The sequence below is a fragment of the Schistocerca serialis genome, unplaced genomic scaffold (assembly GCF_023864345.2).
Source record: "Schistocerca serialis cubense isolate TAMUIC-IGC-003099 unplaced genomic scaffold, iqSchSeri2.2 HiC_scaffold_1400, whole genome shotgun sequence".
NCBI classification, from domain to species: domain Eukaryota; kingdom Metazoa; phylum Arthropoda; class Insecta; order Orthoptera; family Acrididae; genus Schistocerca; species Schistocerca serialis.
The window spans coordinates 5014399-5033887 of NW_026047626.1; the positions used below are offsets into that span (position 1 = coordinate 5014399).

Below are 19489 nucleotides of genomic sequence, written 5' to 3' on the forward strand. Positions count from 1 at the left end.
AGGAATAGCGATCTATAAAAGTACACATAGCCAGACCATCTTTAACTATTTGCCTGTTTCACTCCTTCCACTCTTTTCAGAATTCTACGAAAAAGTGGCTACGAAAGAGTAGTGACGCTTTTAATTGAGCAGGACTCTTTAACTGCTTCACAGTTTCACTTTGAGGACTTCTCGAGAGAAAATGGGATGTAAAGTGATTCATTAGCTAATGTGGTAATTTATCTTGTTGGTGTATTTCGTGACCGGGTGAAAATCTCCGATCGTGAGGAACTCAAAGTTCTACTTGGTATCTACATCTACGTAATTAATCTGATATTCACAATAAAGTACCTGGCAAAGGGTTCAATGAACCACCTTCAAGCTGTCTATCGTTGCACTTTCGAATGGCGAGTGGGAAAAACGAGCACCTAAATTTTTCTCTGCGAGCCCTGATTTCTCTTATTTTATCGTGATTATCATTTCTCCCTATGTAGGTGAGTTACAACAGAATGTTTTTGCAATCGGAGGAGAAAACTGGTGATTGAAATTTCATGAGAACATCCCGTCGCAACGAAAAACACCTTTCTTTTAATGACTGCCACTCCAATTCACGTATCATGTCTGCGGCACTATCTCCCCTGTTTCGCGATAGTACAAAACGAGCTGCCCTTCTTTGAAATTTATCGATGTCATACGTCAGTCCCACCCGATTCGGATCCCACACCGCACAGCAGTACTCCAAAATAGGGCGGATAAGCTTGGTGTAAGTAGTCCCTTTAGTAGACCTGTTACAGCCTTTGAAGTGTTCTGCCACTGAATCACAGTCTTTGGTTTGCTCTACCCATAATATTATCCATGTGATCGTAACGATTTAGGTTATTTGTATTTGTAATCGCTAAGTATTTAGTTGAATTTACACCCTTGAGATTTGTGTGACTTATCATGTAATCAAAATTTGGTGGATTTCTTTTAGCACTCATGTGAAATTTCTCACTTTTCATTATTATTGAGTTGTGTTGTAAGTCTAATTCCTCTTCCATATGTCGAGTTTGACATTCGTATCGGAAGTCATAGGGTGTTACAGGGATGAAACTAACCTCTGACTGAGGGGGAACACGACGTGTTAGTTCCGACAAAGGCCGGTGCCGGGCACACTCTCGCTCTTAATCTCCATGAATAACCTTGTAGAGACTCTAGCGTGCGGTTAAAAAGCTGTAGATCGTGACCCAAGCACACTAATCAAGAATCCAAACTCAGCTCCATAAAACAAGGATGACAGCCGAAGATGCGGTTCACAGCTGGCAGTTTATGAGTCTTAATACCACAGTGAGTCTCATTATGCGTTTCCAAACAAGCAACAGTGACCTACTTGCAGCAGTATCAGTCGTTAATGGTCACAAACTAAATGAAACAGTTTGTGTAAAATTCCTTGGTGTCCGAATGGGTAGCAAATTAAAAAGTCGTTAACGAACAGAGACAAACCCAACAAGAACATCTTCCGCTCTCAGAAGCACCTCGCACCCTACTGACCTACAGGCAGGGACCTTTACTCATTCTGCCTCCTGTCACATTTATTTGGGGTAACGTCTCCAGGTGCACTGCACCCAAAGCAGATAAAGTGTTTATTCCGCGGAAGTGGACAGTAAGATTATTGCGGCACGTAGATAATCTTGCTTAACTCTTACAGTTCTTTCACTACTTCCAAATACGTTTATTGTAGCCGACAATTACAATCGGTTTTACCAGAGCACAGGGCGATTCAAAAGACTGCGCAGAAACTGTAACAGGTGCCACAGTTTTTTCGTCGGGAATTGGTGATACATACACGAGGCTTTTGATACGCCCTTACAAAATTAAAAATAATTTTTGGGGGTCGTCAGATGTGGAGAGCGAGGTGACCATGCACCTGGACCACCTCTACCTGTCCAGCGTCTGAGTTACGTGGAACTGAGTGCGTCACGTACATCAAAGGAAAATGTGCTAGTGCTCTTCCTATTGGCCATTTCTGCAATGCACAACATTGTCGACTAAACAGTACACTGCTGAAGTTCAGAGGCATTTTCATTGACTGTCTTGTTGTTCCTGAAATTCCATAGCCTGAGATTTAGTTCCAACTGGTTAGGTTGTTTCATTTTGGCTAACCGGTCAGCTCCTTCGGGTTGTGTGCAGTCTTTCAAATAACTGTACATAACGTAATGAATTCTACGTCCAACTGTCTACAATATTCTTTCTTGTTTTAGCAAAAACATTTATCAGTCCTCAGTGCCTGAAGGTCGGTCAACTGGGAAATAGGGCTTACATATACTGCCACTTTGTGGAAGAAGCTTGCTGCAAGTATCCATTGCTCATACAGCTCCGACAAGCTTAAATCTAGGGTAAAATTAGTTCAGACAACAGCTTTGAAAAACATACAAGATGCGACGACATAAATATTGGTAGTAATGGCACTGTTAAAATTATGCTGTAAGAGTAATCTGCTATTGTGCATACCTCATGTGAACCAATACAGGAAGGCATCGGACGAGCTGTTGCGTTCAAAGTCATGGAACACCGCAATGACCAGTCAAAATAAAGTTGCTTCTCCTTCCTCCTTAAGTGACCAATGAAACGATGTATCTTTTTAAAATTATAACGTAATGGCATGCGCAGCGAACAGTAACAACAAAATATAAGGGACACTGCATAGCTAGAGCGCTCATAGTGGCCGAAACGTTGACTTCTCTCCAGAAGCAGTAGTTTCATCCATGATGACGCGGTACCACACCCAGGAAACATTTATGTCGACAGACTCTGGCTGTGGAAGCCTATTCAATTATAACAGTATAATGAGTCGCCCTCCTCTAACATTACCTTTTTTTTTTATAGAGGTAACCGACACAATGCGTAGTATCGATTCTTGCATAGGTTAAAATTACCTCAGGTGTTTCATTCATAGAATTCATATAATTTTGTATACGATGTATTCCATTTCTGGCTAATATATATAAGAAAGAAATTAATGTGTTACAACTGATATGTACTAACAGTTAAAATAAGTTTTATTTCAAAAAATAACTGAAGTTACGAAATTTGTTGTATGCTTAAAATATTATTAAATGTACTATCTAATACTAAATATTAAATTTATTTCTAGATTGATTTAAAGAATAATGATATATTTTAGCGAGGATTATTCTTTGGTACAACACTCCGTCGTCAGGCCACAAGTGGCCTACCGGGACCATCCGACCGCCGTGTCATCCTCAGTGGAGTTTACAGATATGAGGGGTGTGGGGTCAGCACACCTCTCTCCCGGTCGTTATGATGGTATTCTTGACCGAAGCCGCTATTATTCTGTCGAGTAGCTTCTTAATTGCCATCACGAGGCGAAGTGCACCCCGAAAAGTGGCAACAGCGTATGGTGGCCTGGATGGTCACCCATCCAAGTTCCGACCGCGACCGACAACACTTGACTTCGGTGATCTCACGGGAACCCTTGTATCTACTGCGGCAAGGCCGTAGCCATTCTTTGGTAAAGAAAGTTTGTAAATTGTTTTGCTTTTTTAAACTCTTTGGAATAATGTGAGTACTGCAGAATGTAAGGTTCAAATAGCTCTGAGCACTGTGCAACTTAACTTCTGAGGTCATCAGTCCCCTAGAACTTAGAACTAATTAAACCTAACTAACCTAAGGACATCTCACACATCCATGCCCGAGGCAGGATTCGAACCCGCGACTGTAGCGTCTGCTCGACCCCAGACTGTAGCGCCTAGAACTGCACAGCCCAGCATGTAAGTGGTGGTGGGCATGCCTCTGATGGAGATAGATGTTTTCTAAGTTTGTCACCCAGTATTTAATTATGGTTTTTTGGTTATGTGGAAAATGTGAAAACGTTGTGATGTTGAGAGATGTGTCAAAGAACTAAATGCAAGAATAACACAGGCATATCTTCATCGGTTATTTAGTCATCAAGAACGTAAGAAAATCGAATTCCCATGTGCAAGAGTGTACCCCAAGATACAACTTTGAGCCATCGACAACAACAACGAGATGATGAAGATAAGTAAAAAGTTATTCTTTCGTATATCTTACGAATCTCTAAGCTTTCCAAATTCGCGCATAGACAGAGGATTTCAATAGTGATGAGTGGGAGAATAAGATTACGAAGTTAAGAGAGACAGAATAAATGACTCGGTCCTTACTTTACTTCCCCGCATTTTCACAGTGGCGGCTTTTAAGAATGAGGAACACTGATTACAGGAGACCACGACGCTGAGTAGAGTGAGGGGCGCGACACGTCGCACGGCGGCGGCAGAAGTGCGGCGGAGAGGAGACTCACCGGAGGCGTGCAGCGGCGCAGCAGGCGGAGCAGTGGCGGGCGGCGGCGGCGGCTCCCGCCTTCTCTTCTGGCCTCGCGCCCTGGCCGCGCTTGGGCTGGGCCCGGCTGCCGCCCCCCCCCCCCCCCCCCCCCCCGCTGAGCCAGTGGTCCCCTACCTGGTCTGGCCCCTTCCCCACCTGGCCCCCTTCCCCTACACACACTCACGCCCGACCCCAACAACGAAACATCTGCAGCCGTCTGACGTCTCAAGTACTCCCGCGCAGCGCCTCACACGGAGGACGTGGAGGGCGCCTTCGTAATCGGGACAACTGTGCCGCTCCTCTTTCTCAGCTCGCGGCCTCTCTTGACCCGACTCCAGGACGGTCACGTGCTTGCACCCGACTAGCTCTTCATCCTGCTGGTCATTCTCTCCTCCCCCTCAAATACTCACTGCGGACAAAAGCTCGTAACCTCAGGTGACGTCACGCTCATATCGCGCCTCTAGTCCCGACAGTGCCCTCATTTTCGTGAAGAATAGAGTCCACGTCGTTTCTGAGGTGTGCCCTATAAATGATAATTGGATCTGTAGAGCTACAAAACTGTGAGGAGTCAAATCAGGAACGTGTGTGTTAACAGCAGTTGTCATATTTGAAGGTGGCAGCGTATACAGCACAATAATCAACAAAGCTGCAGAGAAAGGGCGACACTGACAACGAAAATGTTTATTTAAACATCGTGGTTAATGTTCACTGCAACTTCAATAAGTAGGCTAGAGTAAAAAGAACCTCGAAACTTCACACAACCACTTCCACCCTGAACAGAATCCTCTGTAAGTGTTGTTGTTGTGGTCTGGTTTGATGCAGCTCTCCATGCTACTCTATCCTGTGCAAGCCTCTTCATCTCTAATGCAACACACATCCTTGTACACTTCCCTCCAGTACTAAACTGGTGATCCCTTCACGCCTCAGAACATGTTCTACCAACAGATCCCTTTCTCTAGTCAAGTTGCGCCACAAATTCTTCTCCCCAATTTAATTTTTTTCGTGCTCATTAGTTATGTAATCTACCCATCTACTCTTCATTTTTCTTCTGTAGCACCACATTTCAAAAGCTTCTGTTCTCTTATGGTCTACACCGTTTCTCGTCCATGTTTCACTTCCAAACACGGCTAAACTCCGTACAAATACTTTCAGAAAAGCATTCCTGACACTTACATGTATACTTGGCGCCAACAAATCTCTCTTCTCCAGGAACGCTTCCCCAGCCAGTCTACATTTTGTATAGTCTATTTCGACCATCATCAGTTATCTCGCTCCCCAAACATTTCTACTTTAAGTGTTTCATTTCCGGATCTAATTCCCTCAGTATGACCGGATTTAATTCGACTACATTCCATTATCCTCGTTTTGCTTTCGTTTATGTTCATCTTATATCCTCCTTTCAAGACAGTGTCCATTCTCTTCATTTGCTCTTCCAGGTCCTTTGCTGTCTGTGACTGACTTACAATATTATCGCCAAACCTAAAAACTTTTATTTGTTCTCTATGGATTTTAATCCCTGCTCCAAATTTTTCTTATCTTTCCTTTACTGCTTGATCAATATACAGGTCGAATAACATCAGGGATAGACTACAACTCTGCTTCACCCCCTTCTCAACAGTTTCTCCTCTTTCATACGTCTCGACTCTCACAGCTGTCATCTGATTTCTGTCCAAATTGTAAATAGCTCCCTGTATTTTACCCCTGCCACCTTCAGGATTTGAAAGAGACTATTCCAATCAACTTTGTCAAAAGATTTTTCTATGCCTATAAATGCTAGAAACGTAGGTATGCCTTTCCTTAACCTATCTTCGAAGGTAAGTAATAGCGTCAGTATTGCTTCGCGTGTTCCGGAATTTCCACAAAATCCAAACTGATCTTCCCCAAGGTCGCCTTTTACCAGTTGTTCTGTTCATGTGTCTAAAAAATTTGTGTCAGTATTTTGCAGCCATGACTGACTTCGGTAATTTTCGCACCTGTCAACACCTACTTTCTTTGGGATTGGAATTCTTATATTCTTCCTGAAGTCTGGAGGTATTTCGCCTGTCTCATACATCTTCCTCACCAGATGGAAGAGTTTTGTTGTGGCTATCTCTCTCCAGGATATTAGTTGTTCTAATAGAATTTTATCTACTCCTAGGTCCTTGTTTCTACTTGGGTCTTTCACTGCTCTGTCAAATTCTTCATTCAGTATCACTTCTCCCATTTCATCTTCATCTATGTCCTCTTAAATTTCCATAATATTGCCCTCTAGTACATTGCCCTTGTATATATACTCCTTCCAACTTTCTTTGCTTAGGACTGGTTTCCCATCTGAGTACTTGATATTCATACAAGTGGTTCTCTTTCCTCCGAAGGTCGCTTTAACTTTTTTGTAGGCAGTGTCTATCTTATGTCTATCTGACCTCTAGTAATATATCCTTCTACACCCTTACATTTGTTTTCTAGCCATCCCTCCTCATCCATTTTGTACTTCCTGTCGATCTCATTTTTGAGATGTTTGCATTCCTTTTCGCCTGCTTCATTCACTGCAGTTTTATATTTTCTTCTTTCATCAATTAAATTCGGTATCTGTAAGTAGTGGCTTGAATTCGGAATAATGATAAGAAGATCGCAGTTTGATGGCACATCGTCACAGAGGTCAATGGAGGCGTGTGGGTTAGCACTAAAGCCTCATTGTGCCCTCGACACCTCGGCACCAGTAGACAAGATGCGAAACTGTGACTTGTGGGAACATATTACACACCTCCAGCCAGCTACAGCTCAGTTTCTGTGTTGTTTGGCCTGCTGAAGATCCACAGTCTAATAGGGTGCTAGGTCCCAACTCCGTTGCATACGCTTCTCTTGGCAAATATCGCCCGGACACGTTGCGATATGGCCATGTATTCAGTGACGGAAGCTTTCCTTCATCGATTTGAAACCATCTGTAGTTGACAAGCTGTGGCTTTTGTCGTTGGCCCTAGCGGTAAAACTGTTTTTATGACACACCTGCTAGTTGTATTTCTTTTCATATCGATACATTGGACAGCACATGTTCATAGACCTACAAATCGTGGAACTTCAGGCAAGGTGTGGTCAGATTTTAAAGACACCTCCAGACATGATAGCACCTATGATTTCTTGTGTGAACTGCCCATAACCCGCGATATACTTCTATACAAAGCTACACTCCGGAAAAGTACCTTTCAGAAACTGCTTCACAAATGTCTCTTTTCCAGAAGTACTTTTCACGCTATTCCAATTACGAATTTGGATCTTCTCTACTTCGGCTGTCATCACTTATTTTGCAGCCCAAATAGAAAGTCATCTACAACCTTTACTGTTTCATTTCCTAATCTAGTACCCTAAGCATCGTTTGATTTAATTAGATCATATTCCATTACCCTTATTTTACTTTTTTGTTCATGATCTTTTTAAAATTTCTCCTCAAGACTGCATCCATTCCATTCAATTGATCATACGTTTCTACATTCCTCTGGAAGCCAAACTGATCTTCCCTGATGTCGGCTTCTACACTTTCTTCCATTCTTTTACAAACAATTCATGTCAGTATCTTACATCCATGACAGCACACTGATGCTTTGGTAAAACTGAAACCTTTACTTGCCTCGTGTGGTACTGGAATTATTACATTCTCATAGATGTTATAGATCTTGTACACCATGTGGAACAATTTGGTCGTGTCTGCTCCTACAAGGATCCCAAAAACTGTGAGAGAATGGTGTCTACTTCAGGGACCTTGTTTACATTTAAGTCTTTCTGTGCTCAGTCAAATTCTTCTCTGAATATCGTATGACCCATCCTATTTTCGCCACTTCCTCTACTACTTTTCCCTTATATTCCTATGACTACGTGCCAACTATTCACCTAGTTGCCCTTTTATTCCACCTCCATTACACAGTCAATAATGTTGTAATTCAGCTTTCCACTCACATCCGTTCTCGGATACTTTTGTTTATTTTCCTGTCTGTCTATTATTTCCCCACCTGCATCTGTCCTCTGTTTCAGTATATCATTCTTGATTTACACTGTTTTCTTTTCGATATTGTGATTGTACATTATTTATATCCCACTACAACCGATTCTAAAACCAAGTCTCTAATTTGCTCGAAAGGTAATTTCATTCGTTGTTGACGTTTAGTTGGCCTAGAAGATAGCAGTACCAACTCTTCAATAATATGAAGGTCATTTTGGTATATTCCGTTCCATGCATTACTTATTTGTCTGTCTTGCCGTTGTCAGGACACGACAGCTTCCTCTGTGGTTGCTGAAGGCAGTCCAGGTGGTTGTGTGGTGCAGACCTCCCTGCCTGGCATCTCTCGCTCTCTGCGGTTCAGCGTTTTCCGCTGTCCTGATGAACTGCAGCGCTAACTGATGCGCTAGAATGGTCCTATCTACATCTACATCTACATCTACATGGATACTCTGCAAATGAAATTTAAGTGCCTGGCCACCTTCACAATTCTCTGTTCCAGTCTCGTATAGCGCGCGGAAAGAACGAACACCTGTATCGTCTCGTGCAAGCTCCGGTTTCCCTTATTTTATCATGATGATTGTTTCTCCCTTTGTGGTCAGTGACCAAAAAATATTTTCGCATTCGGAGGAGAAAGCTGGTGATTGGAATTTCGCGAGAAGATACCGTCGCAACGAAAAACGCCTTTGTTTTAATGATGTCCACCCCAAATTCTGTATCAATTCAGAGACACTCCCTCCCCTATTTCGCTATAATACAAAACGTGCTGCCCTTCTTTGAACTTCTTCGATGTACATCGTCCCTCCTATCTGGTAAGGATCCCACACCGCACAGCAGTATTCTAAAAGAGGGCAGACAAGTGTATTGTAGGAGTCTCCTTAGTAGGTCTGTTACAGTTTCTAAGTGTCCTGCCAATAAAACGCAGCCTTCCCCACAATATTTTCTGTGTGTTCTTTCCAATTTAAATTGCTCGTAATTGTAATTCCAAGGTATTTAGTTGAATTTACGGTCTTTAGATCTGACGGAAGTTTAACGGATTCCTTTTAGCACTCATGTGGAAGAACTCACCCTTTTCGTTAGTTAGAGTCAATTACCAATTTTCGCACCATACAGATATCTTTTTTCTAAATTCCTCACTATACTAACACTGACTGGATCCTCTCCTTCACTCTCAAGGGTTCTCAGTACAGGTTTCGTTGAAACCGAGTCTGATACTTTCGTAAAATGTGTGAACGCCAAGAAGTGTTAGCCCACAGTCATTAGATTAGTCTACGTTTAAATCTACGACTTGCAAGTGCTCCACTGCCCTCCATTCACTTCTACAGTCAGCTTGTTATTTGGCTTCTTTGGCTCTGAGCACTATGAGACTTAACATCTATGGTCATCAGTCCCACAGATCTTAGAACTACTTAAACATAACTGACCTAAGGACATCACACAACACCCAGTCATCACGAGGCAGCCCGCCGGGAATCAAACACGGGCGCGGGAAGCGAGAACGCTACCGCGCTTTGGCTTCTTTAATGTTGGCTTTTCCTTTTTCTATGCATTCATCTACATCTACATCTGCATTTATACTCCGCAAGTCACCCAACGGTGTGTGGCGGAGGTCACTTTACCTGCCACTGTCATTACCTCCCTTTCCTGTTCCAGTCGCGTATGGTTCGCGGGAAGAACGACTGTCTGAAAGCCTCCGTGCGCGCTCTAATCTCTCTAATTTTACATTCGTGATCTCCTCGGGAAGTATAAGTAGGGGGAAGCAATATATTCGATACCTCATCCAGAAACCTGGACAGCAAGCTACACCGCGATGCAGAGCGCCTCTCCTGCAGAGTCTGCCACTCGAGTTTGCTAAACATCTCCGTAACGCTATCACGGTTACCAAATAACCCTGTGACGAAACGCACCGCTCTTCTTTGGATCTTCTCTATCTCCTCCGTCAACCCGATTTGGTACGGATCCCACACTGATGAGCAATACTCAAGTATAGGTCGAACGAGTGTTTTGTAAGCCACCTCCTTTGTTGATGGACTACATTTTCTAAGCACTCTCCCAATGAATCTCAACCTGGTACCCGCCTTATCAACAATTAATTTTATATAATCATTCCACTTCAAATCGTTCTGCATGCATACTCCCAGATATTTTACAGAAGTAACTGCTACCAGTGTTTGTTCCGCTATCATATAATCAAACAATAAAGGATCCCTCTTTCTATGTATTCGCAATACATTACATTTGCCTATGTTGAGGCACAGTTGCCACTTCCTGCACCAAGTGCCTATCCGCTGCAGATCTTCCTGCATTTCGCTACAATTTTCTAATGCTGCAACTTCTCTGTATACTACAGCATCATCCGCGAAAAGCCGCATGGAACTTCCGACACTATCTACTAGGTCTTTTATATATATTGTGAAAAGCAATGGTCCCATAACACTCCCCTGTGGCACGCCAGAGGTTACCTTGACGTCTGTAGACGTCTCTCCATTGATAACAACATGCTGTGTTCTGTTTGCTAAAAACTCTTCAATCCAGCCACACAGCTGGTCTGATATTCCGTAGGCTCTTACTTTGTTTATCAGGCGACAGTGCGGAACTGTATCGAACGCCTTCCGGAAGTCAAGCAAAATAACATCTACCTGGGAGCCTGTATCTAATATTTTCTGGGTCTCATGAACAAATAAAGCGAGTTGGGTCTCACACGATCGCTGTTTCCGGAATCCATGTTGATTCCTACATAGTAGATTATGGGTTTCCAAAAACGACATGATACTCGAGCAAAAAACATGTTCTAAAATTCTACAACAGATCGACGTCAGAGATATAGGTCTATAGTATTGCGCATCTGCTCGACGACCCTTCTTGAAGACTGGGACTGCCACTAATGCTGCTGAGTCGGGAGGTCGGTAAAAGGAGCCAATTACTAACCCAGCTCGGTTGTCGAGTGTAACCTCCACCCATAATAATTCACAGGAACTATCCACTTCTACTTCACTACAGGTTAAACTATTACTAACAGTGACGAACACTCCACCACCAGTTGCATGCAATCTATCCTTTCTAAACACCATCTGTACCTTTGTAAAAATTTCGGCAGAATTTATCTCTGGCTTCAGCCAGCTTTCTGTACTTATAACGATTCCAGCTTCGGTGCTTTCTATCAGCGCTTGAAGTTCCGGTATTTTACCAACGTAGCTTCGACAGTTGACAATTACAATACCGATTGCTGCTTGGTCCCCGCATGTCCTGACATTGCCCCGCACCCGTTGAGGCTGTTGCCCTTTCTGTACTTGCTGAAGGCCATCTAACCTAAAAAACCGCCCAGCCCACGCCACACAACCCCTGCTACCCGTGTAGCCGCTTGTTGTGTGTAGTGGACTCCTGACCTGTCCAGCGGAACCCGAAACCCCACCACCCTATGGCGCAAGTGGAGGAATCTGCAGCCCACATGGTCGCAGAACCGTCTCAGCCTCTGATTCAGACCCTCCACTGGGCTCTGTACCAAAGGTCCGCAGTCAGACCTGTCGACAATGCTGCAGATGGTGAGCTCTGCTTTCATCCCGCTAGTGAGACTGGCAGTCTTCACCAAATCAGATATCCGTCGGAAGCCTGAGAGGATTTCCTCCGATCCATAGCAACACACATCATTGGTGCCGACATGAGCGACCACCTGCAGATGGGTGCACCCTGTACCCTTCATGGCATCCGGAAGGACACTTTCCACATCTGGAATGACTCCCCCCGGTATGCACACGGAGTGCACATTGGTTTTCTTCCCCTCTCTTGCTGCCATTTCCCTAAGGGGCCCCATTACGCGCCTGACGTTGGAGCTCCCAACTACCAGTAAGCCCACACTCTGCGACCGCCCGGATCTTGCAGACTGAGGGGCAACCTCTGGAAGAGGACAAGCAGCCATGTCAGGCCGAAGATCAGTATCAGCCCGAGACAGAGCCTGAAACCGGATCGTCAGACAAACTGGAGAGGCCTTCCGTTCAGCCCTCCGGAATGTCTTTCGCCCCCTGCCACATCTTGAGACGACCTCCCACTCTACCACAGGTGAGGGATCAGCCTCAATGCGGGCAGTGTCCCGGGCAACCACAGTCGTAGTCCGATCGGGAGATGCGTGGGACGAGCTGGCCGTCACCAACATACCCCCATCCGGACCCCCACAGTGATGCCCATTGGCAACAGCCTCAAGCTGTGTGACCGAAGCCAACACTGCCTGAAGCTGGGAGCGAGGGATGCCAACTCAGCCTGCACCCGAACACAGCAGTTGCAGTCCCTATCCATGCTAAAAACTGTTTTGCAAAGAACGTCTGAACTAATCTACAGAGAGCGCAAACAAATCGACAAAATTTAAACGGTTATTAAATTACGAGATTGCCTAGTAAATGCAGTAATGCTGCTACTTGCGCTCTGTTGACACACTGCTCGGCGGCGGAAGGAGACTACGCGATTTTACGCAATTCAGGTACTAAAACGCGATGCTACAACTCTCAAATACTATAATACGCCCGAAATTTATGAATTAAACAATGCAAGACCCAAAAACACGGAAAGAAATTAAGAATTAAACTACGTAACAAATGAGTGAGCTAGGAGTATACGACTTGCTGCTGCAGCTGCTTATCCAACGGCGGCAGGGAGCACACTGACTGACCAACCGACACTGGCCGTTAAAAACAAAAACAGAAGACAAACGACTACGCGAATTTACCCTATTCAGGTACTAAAACGCGATGCTACAACTCTCAAATACTGTAATACGCCTGAAACTTATGAATTAAACAATGCAAGTACCAAAAACACGCAAAGAAATTAAGAATTAAAATATGTAACAAATGAGTGAGCTAGGAGTATACGACTTGCTGCTGCAGCTGCTTATCCAACGGCGGCAGGGAGCACACTGACTGACCAACCGACACTGGCCGTTCAAAACAAAAACAGAACACAGACGACTACGCGAATTTACACTATTCAGGTACTAAAACGCGATGCTACAACTCTCAAATACTATAATACGCCTGAAACTTATGAATTAAACAATGCAAGTACCAAAAACACGCAAAGAAATTAAGAATTAAACTATGTAACAAATGAATGAGCTAGGAGTATACGACTTGCTGCTGCAGCTGCTTATCCAACGGCGGCAGGGAGCACACTGACTGTGACCAACCGACACTGGCCGTTAAAAACAAAACAGAAGACAAACGACTACGCGAATTTACCCTATTCAGGTACTAAAACGCGATGCTACAACTCTCAAATACTATAATACGCCTGAAACTTATGAATTAAGCAATGCAAGTACCAAAAACACGCAAAGAAATTAAGAATTAAAATATGTAACAAATGAGTGAGCTAGGAGTATACGACTTGCTGCTGCAGCTGCTAATCCAACGGCGGCAGGGAACATTGTGAAAATCTAGCAAATTGTGGAGAGTCAGCTGGTACGTTAATAAATGTTTATGCTCGACTGTATCGATCTTTTTGAAGTTAAGCAATTAGACCATTGCTGCAGTATATAGGGAGTCATCTACTCCATAGACATTGTCTGCTTACGTTCTTTAGCATAAATGTTTTGTGATTTTTGTTGAACCATCATCGTTTCTTGGCGGTTTTTGTTTCTTCACACGATGCATATATTTATCCAAACCATCTGAGGCAATATGGGCACTGTAGCAATATTTGATTAGCGATTTAATGTTGGATAAAAGTTCGGAGTAGGCGTTAAAATCCATGGACAAGAATTTGAGGTTCGCCTATGACATTGTAAATCTGTCAGAGACAGCAAAGGACTTGCAAGAGTAGTTGAACGAAATGGACAGTGTCTTGAAAGGAGGATATAAGATGAACATCAACAAAAGCAAAACGAGGATAATGGCATGTAGTCCAATTAAGTCGGGTGATGCTGAGGGAATTAGATTAGGAAATGAGAAACTTAAAGTAGTGAAGGAGTTTTGCTGTTTGGGGAGCAAAATAACTGATGATGGTCGAAGTATGGAGTGTAGCCATGTATGGAAGTGAAACATGGACAATAAATAGTTTAGACAAGAAGAGAATAGAAGCTTTCGAAATGTGGTGCTACAGAAGAATGCTGAAGATTAGATGGGTAGAGCTCATAACTAATGAGGAGGTATTGAATAGAATTGGGGAGAAGAGGTGTTTGTGGCACAACTTGACTAGAAGAAGGTTCTGAGGCAACAAGGGATCAGCAATTTAATACTGGAGGGCAGCGTGGAGGGTAAAAATCGTAGAGGGAGACCAAGAAATGAATACACTAAGCAGGTTCAGGAGGATGTAGGCAGCAGTAGGTATTGGGAGATGAAGAAGCTTGCACAGGATAGAGTAGCATGGAGAGCTGCATCAAACCAGTCTCAGGACTGAAGACCACAGTAACAACAGATGTTTACTAACGCGTATTGCTTGCTTCACCTCGTGGGAACATTTTAAAGGGCGTTGTTATCGATATTTTATCGTAACTGAGAGGTGTATGGTGGTAGGTCTATGTCTTGTTTGCTTCCCGACCTGACAACGAAATTCAATTGGAAATTGTCAGAGTCATGCCACATAGCATCTCAGCAGCTGTTAAGTTATTTTCGTCTGTCAAACACCAACTCAGCCATAGAAGAATTGTGGGAATCATGTCATTCCATTTAATTTTACCATCTGATCTGGCAGCTGCCTTCAGCATTCGATGAGTTTTCTCTATTTCCCCATCTGATTGTGGATAACATGCTGAAGTTTGCTTTAATTTACTATCACAAATTTTAACAAATGAAGAGAATAGCTTTGACTAAAATTGTGCTGCTCGGTCACTCACTGTTTTAGTTATGTGCTGATCCAGAAGTTATAAAACACTCGTACCACTATTCCTGCTAGGACATCAAACAGTGAAGTGACAGCTGTCCATTTCACTGAACCGTTCGGTGGACGTTAAATGGTTCAAATGGCTCTGAGCACTATGCGACTTAAGTTTTGAGGTCATTAGTCGCCTAGAACTTAGAACCAATTAAACCTAACTAACCTAAGGACATCACACACATCTATGCACGAGGCAGGATTCGAACCTGCGACCGTAGCGGTAGCTCAGCTCCGGACTGTAGCGCCTAGAACCGCACGGCCACTTCGGCCGTCTGGTGCACGTTAAGCTGTATATGAATTCTACTGAGGGAGCCAGTATGCCCATCATATCGATGTGATCCAAGTGAAACTAATAGCCGAGTGACACGTTTTGGTGCATTCATCGCCTATTTTGTATTTAATCTGTTTAAATTTTTTAACAAAAGTTTCTTTTAAAGAATTATCCCTCAGTGTCTGTCCTACTACCTGCATCTGTGCACTCTCGATGGCAGATCGCACCTTCCCTTCAACTTCTATAGTCTTATGTTCTATCCATTCTAGTACGATTTCGCCCATTTTTGGACATCTTGTTTGATGTTTGACAAACAAATCAGCAAGTGTGTTATTTAAAAGGAGACTTAATACTAAGGTGTGTCACCCAGTGGTAATACCGAAAAACTTTAAATTGCTGAGAGTTACACTATGTGATCAAAAGTATCCGGACACCCCCATAAACATACGTTTTTCGTATTAGGAGCAATGTGCTGCCATCTACTGCCAGGTACTATATGTCAGCGACCCCAGTAGTCATTAGAAATTGCGAGAGAGCAAAATGGGGCACTCTGCAGAACTCACAGGCTTCCAACATGGTGAGGTGATTGGGTGTCACTTGTGTCGTACGTCTTTACACGAGATTTCCACATTCCTAAACATCCCTACGTCCACTGTTTCCAATGTGATAGTGAAGTGGAAACATGAACGGACATGTACAGCACAAAAGCGTACAGGCCGACCCCATCTGTTGACTGACAGAGACCGCCGAGGGTTGAAAAGAGTAGTATTGCGTAAAATGCACACATCCACCCAGACGATAACAAAGGAATTCAAATCTGAATCAGGATCTACTGCAAGAACTATGAAGAAAGGCGGGAGGTGAGAACACTTGCACTTCATGGTCGGGCGGCTGCTCATAAGCCACACATCACACCCGTAAATGCCAAACAACGCCACTTTTAGTACAACGAGCGAAAACAATGGACAACTGAAGAGTGGACAAACATGTGGCGATCCGATGAAAGGGTGTGGGAATGGCGAATGCCCGGTGAACCTCATCTGCCGGCGTGTGTAGTGCCAACAGTAAAATTCGGAGGCTGTGGTGTTATGGTGTGGTGGTGTTTTTCGAAAATGGTTCAAAATATGGTTCAAATGGCTCTGAGCACTATGGGACTTAACATGTGAAGTCATCAGTCCCCTAGAACTTAGAACTACTTAAACCTAACTAACCTAAAGACATCACAGACATCCATGCCCGAGGCAGGATTCGAACCTGCGACTGTAGCAGTCGCGCGGTTCCGGACTGAAGCACCCAGAACCGCTCGCCTACCGCGGCTGGCGGTGGTGTTTTTCATGGAGGGGGCTAGCACCCCTTGTTGTTTCGCGTGCCACTATCGCAGCACAGACCTGCATTGACGTTTCAAGCAACTTTTTGCTTCCCACTGTTACAGAGCAGTTTGGGGTTGGCGGTTGCATCTTTCAACACGATCGAGCACGTGTCCATAATGCACGGCCTGTGGCGTCGTGGTTACACGACAATAACATCCCTGTGATGGACTGGCCGGAACAGAGCCCTGACCTGAATCCTATAGAACACTTTTGGGTTGTTTTGGAACGCAGACTTCGTGCCAGGCCTCACCGACCGACATCGATACTTCTTCTCAGTGCAGAATTCCGTGATGAATGGGCTGCCATTCCCTAAGAAACCTTCCAGCACCTGATTGAAGGTATTCCAGATAGAGCGGAAGCTGTCATTAAGGCTAAGGGTGGGCCAATACGACATTGAATTCCAGCATTATAGGTGGAAGGCTACAGAAGAATGCTGAAGATTAGATGGGTAGATCATATAACTAATGTGGAGGTATTGAGTAGGATTGGGGAGAAGAGAAGTTTGTGGCACAACTTGACTAGAAGAAGGGATCGGTTGGTAGGACATGTTCTGAGGCATCAATGGATCACCAATTTAGTAATGGATGGCAGTGTGGAGGGTAAAAATCGTAGAGGGTGAGCAAGAGATGAATACACTAAGCAGATTCAGAAGGATACCGGTTGCAGTAGGTACTGGGAGATGAAGAAGCTTGCACAGGATAGAGTAGCATGGAGAGCTGCATGAAACCAGTCTCAGGACTGAAGACCAGAACAACAACAGATGGAAGGCACTCGAACTTTTAAGTCACTTTCAGCCAGGTGTCCGGATACTATAGGTCACATACTGGACGAATGTTTGTTGTTCATTCATCGCACTTTAATAATCCTTCACTAGGGTTTCCTGCTGTTTAAACTTGAGGTATGAGGACAAGAGGGAAGTTTCTCGAGTTTTTCATAGCTTATTTGAGCATCTGCTATCTTATCGTAATCAGTTGGTGGAACGGTGGTCTGATCATTTAATATTAAAGACTACGACCAAGGTGTGGACGGGACCAAGGCACTGACATATCAGACGTGATTTCACACACAAATAATTTATACGTAACATACAATACGTAACACCAATTACGTAAATCCTGCTTCGATGCTTAAAATTGCCCAAAATGGGAGGGCCACCACTTTCGAATTGTTGTTGTGTTGTGTGGTCTTCAGTCCTGAGACTGGTCTGATGCAGCTCTCCATGCTACTCTATCCTGTGCAAGCTTCTTCATCTCCCAGTACCTACTGCAACCTACATCCTTCTGAATCTGCTTAGTGTATTGATCTCTTGGTCTCCCTCTACGATTTTTACCCTCCACGCTGCCCTCCAATGCTAAATTTGTGATCCCTTGATGCCTCAAAACATGTTCTACCAACCGATCCCTTCTTCTAGTCAAGTTGTGCCACAAACTTCTCTTCTCCCCAATTCTATTCAATACCTCGTCATTAGTTACGTGATCTACCCACCTTATCTTCAGCATTCTTCTGTAGCACCACATTTCGAAAGCTTCTATTCTCTTCTTGTCCAAACTGGTTATCGTCCATGTTTCACTTCCATACATGGCTACACTCCATACAAATACTTTCAGAAACGACTTCCTGACACTTAAATCTATACTCGATGTTAACAAATTTCTCTTCTTCAGAAACGATTTCCTTGCCATTGCCAGTCTACATTTTATATCCTCTCTACTTCGACCATCATCAGTTATTTTACTCCCTAAATAGCAAAACTCCTTTACTACTTTAAGTGTTTCATTTCCTAATCTAATCCCCTCAGCATCACCCGATTTAATTTGACTACATTCCATTATCCTCGTTTTGCTTTTGTTGATGTTCATCTTATATCGTCCTTTCAAGACACTGTCCATTCCGTTCAACTGCTCTTCCAAGTCCTTTGCTGTCTCTGACAGAATTACAATGTCATCGGCGAACCTCGAAGTTTTTACTTCTTCTCCATGAATTTTAATACCTACTCCGAATTTTTCTTTTGTTTCCATCACTGCTTGCTCAATATACAGATAGAATAGTATCGGGGAGAGGCTACAACCCTGTCTTACTCCCTTCCCAGCCACTGCTTCCCTTTCATGTCCCTCGACTCTTATGACTGCGATCTGTTTTCTGTACAAATTGTAAATAGCCTTTCGATCCCTTTATTTTACCCCTGCCACCTTGAGAATTTGAAAGAGAGTATTCCAGTCAACATTGTCAAAAGCTTTCTCTAAGTCTACAAATGCTAGAAACGTAGGTTTGCCTTTACTTAATCCTTCTTGTAAGATAAGTCGTAGGGTCAGTATTGTCTCACGCGTTCCAACATTTCTACGGAATCCAAACTGATCTTCCCCAAGGTCCGCTTCTACCAGTTTTTCCATTCGTCTGTAAAGAATTCGTGTTAGTATTTTGCAGCTGTGACTTATTAAACTGATAGTTCGGTAATTTTCACATCTGTCAACACCTGCTTTCTTTGGGATTGGAATTATCATATTCTTCTTGAAGTCTGTGGGTATTTCGCCTGTCTCATACATCTTGCTCACCAGATGGTAGAGTTTTGTCATGACTGGCTCTCCCAAGGCCATCAGTAGTTCTAATGGAATGTTGTCTACTCCCAGGGCCTTGTTTCGACTCAGGTCTTTCAGTGCTGTGTCAAACTCTTCACGCAGTATCTTATCTCCCATTTCA

At 43.7% G+C, this 19489-nt stretch overlaps 1 protein-coding gene across 2 annotated transcripts in view; it reads right to left on the reverse strand.

The window, feature by feature from the left end:
• LOC126442673 (poly [ADP-ribose] polymerase tankyrase-1-like) overlaps positions 1–4383 on the reverse strand; it is a 96549-nt gene extending 92166 nt beyond the window's left edge. The window contains exon 1 of one of the 2 annotated variants that reach the window (XM_050090723.1): positions 4298–4383. The gene's annotated coding sequence lies outside the window, so the exon portion shown is untranslated. The other variant, XM_050090724.1, reaches the window with a different exon arrangement.
• Between the last annotated feature and the right edge of the window lie 15106 nt (positions 4384–19489).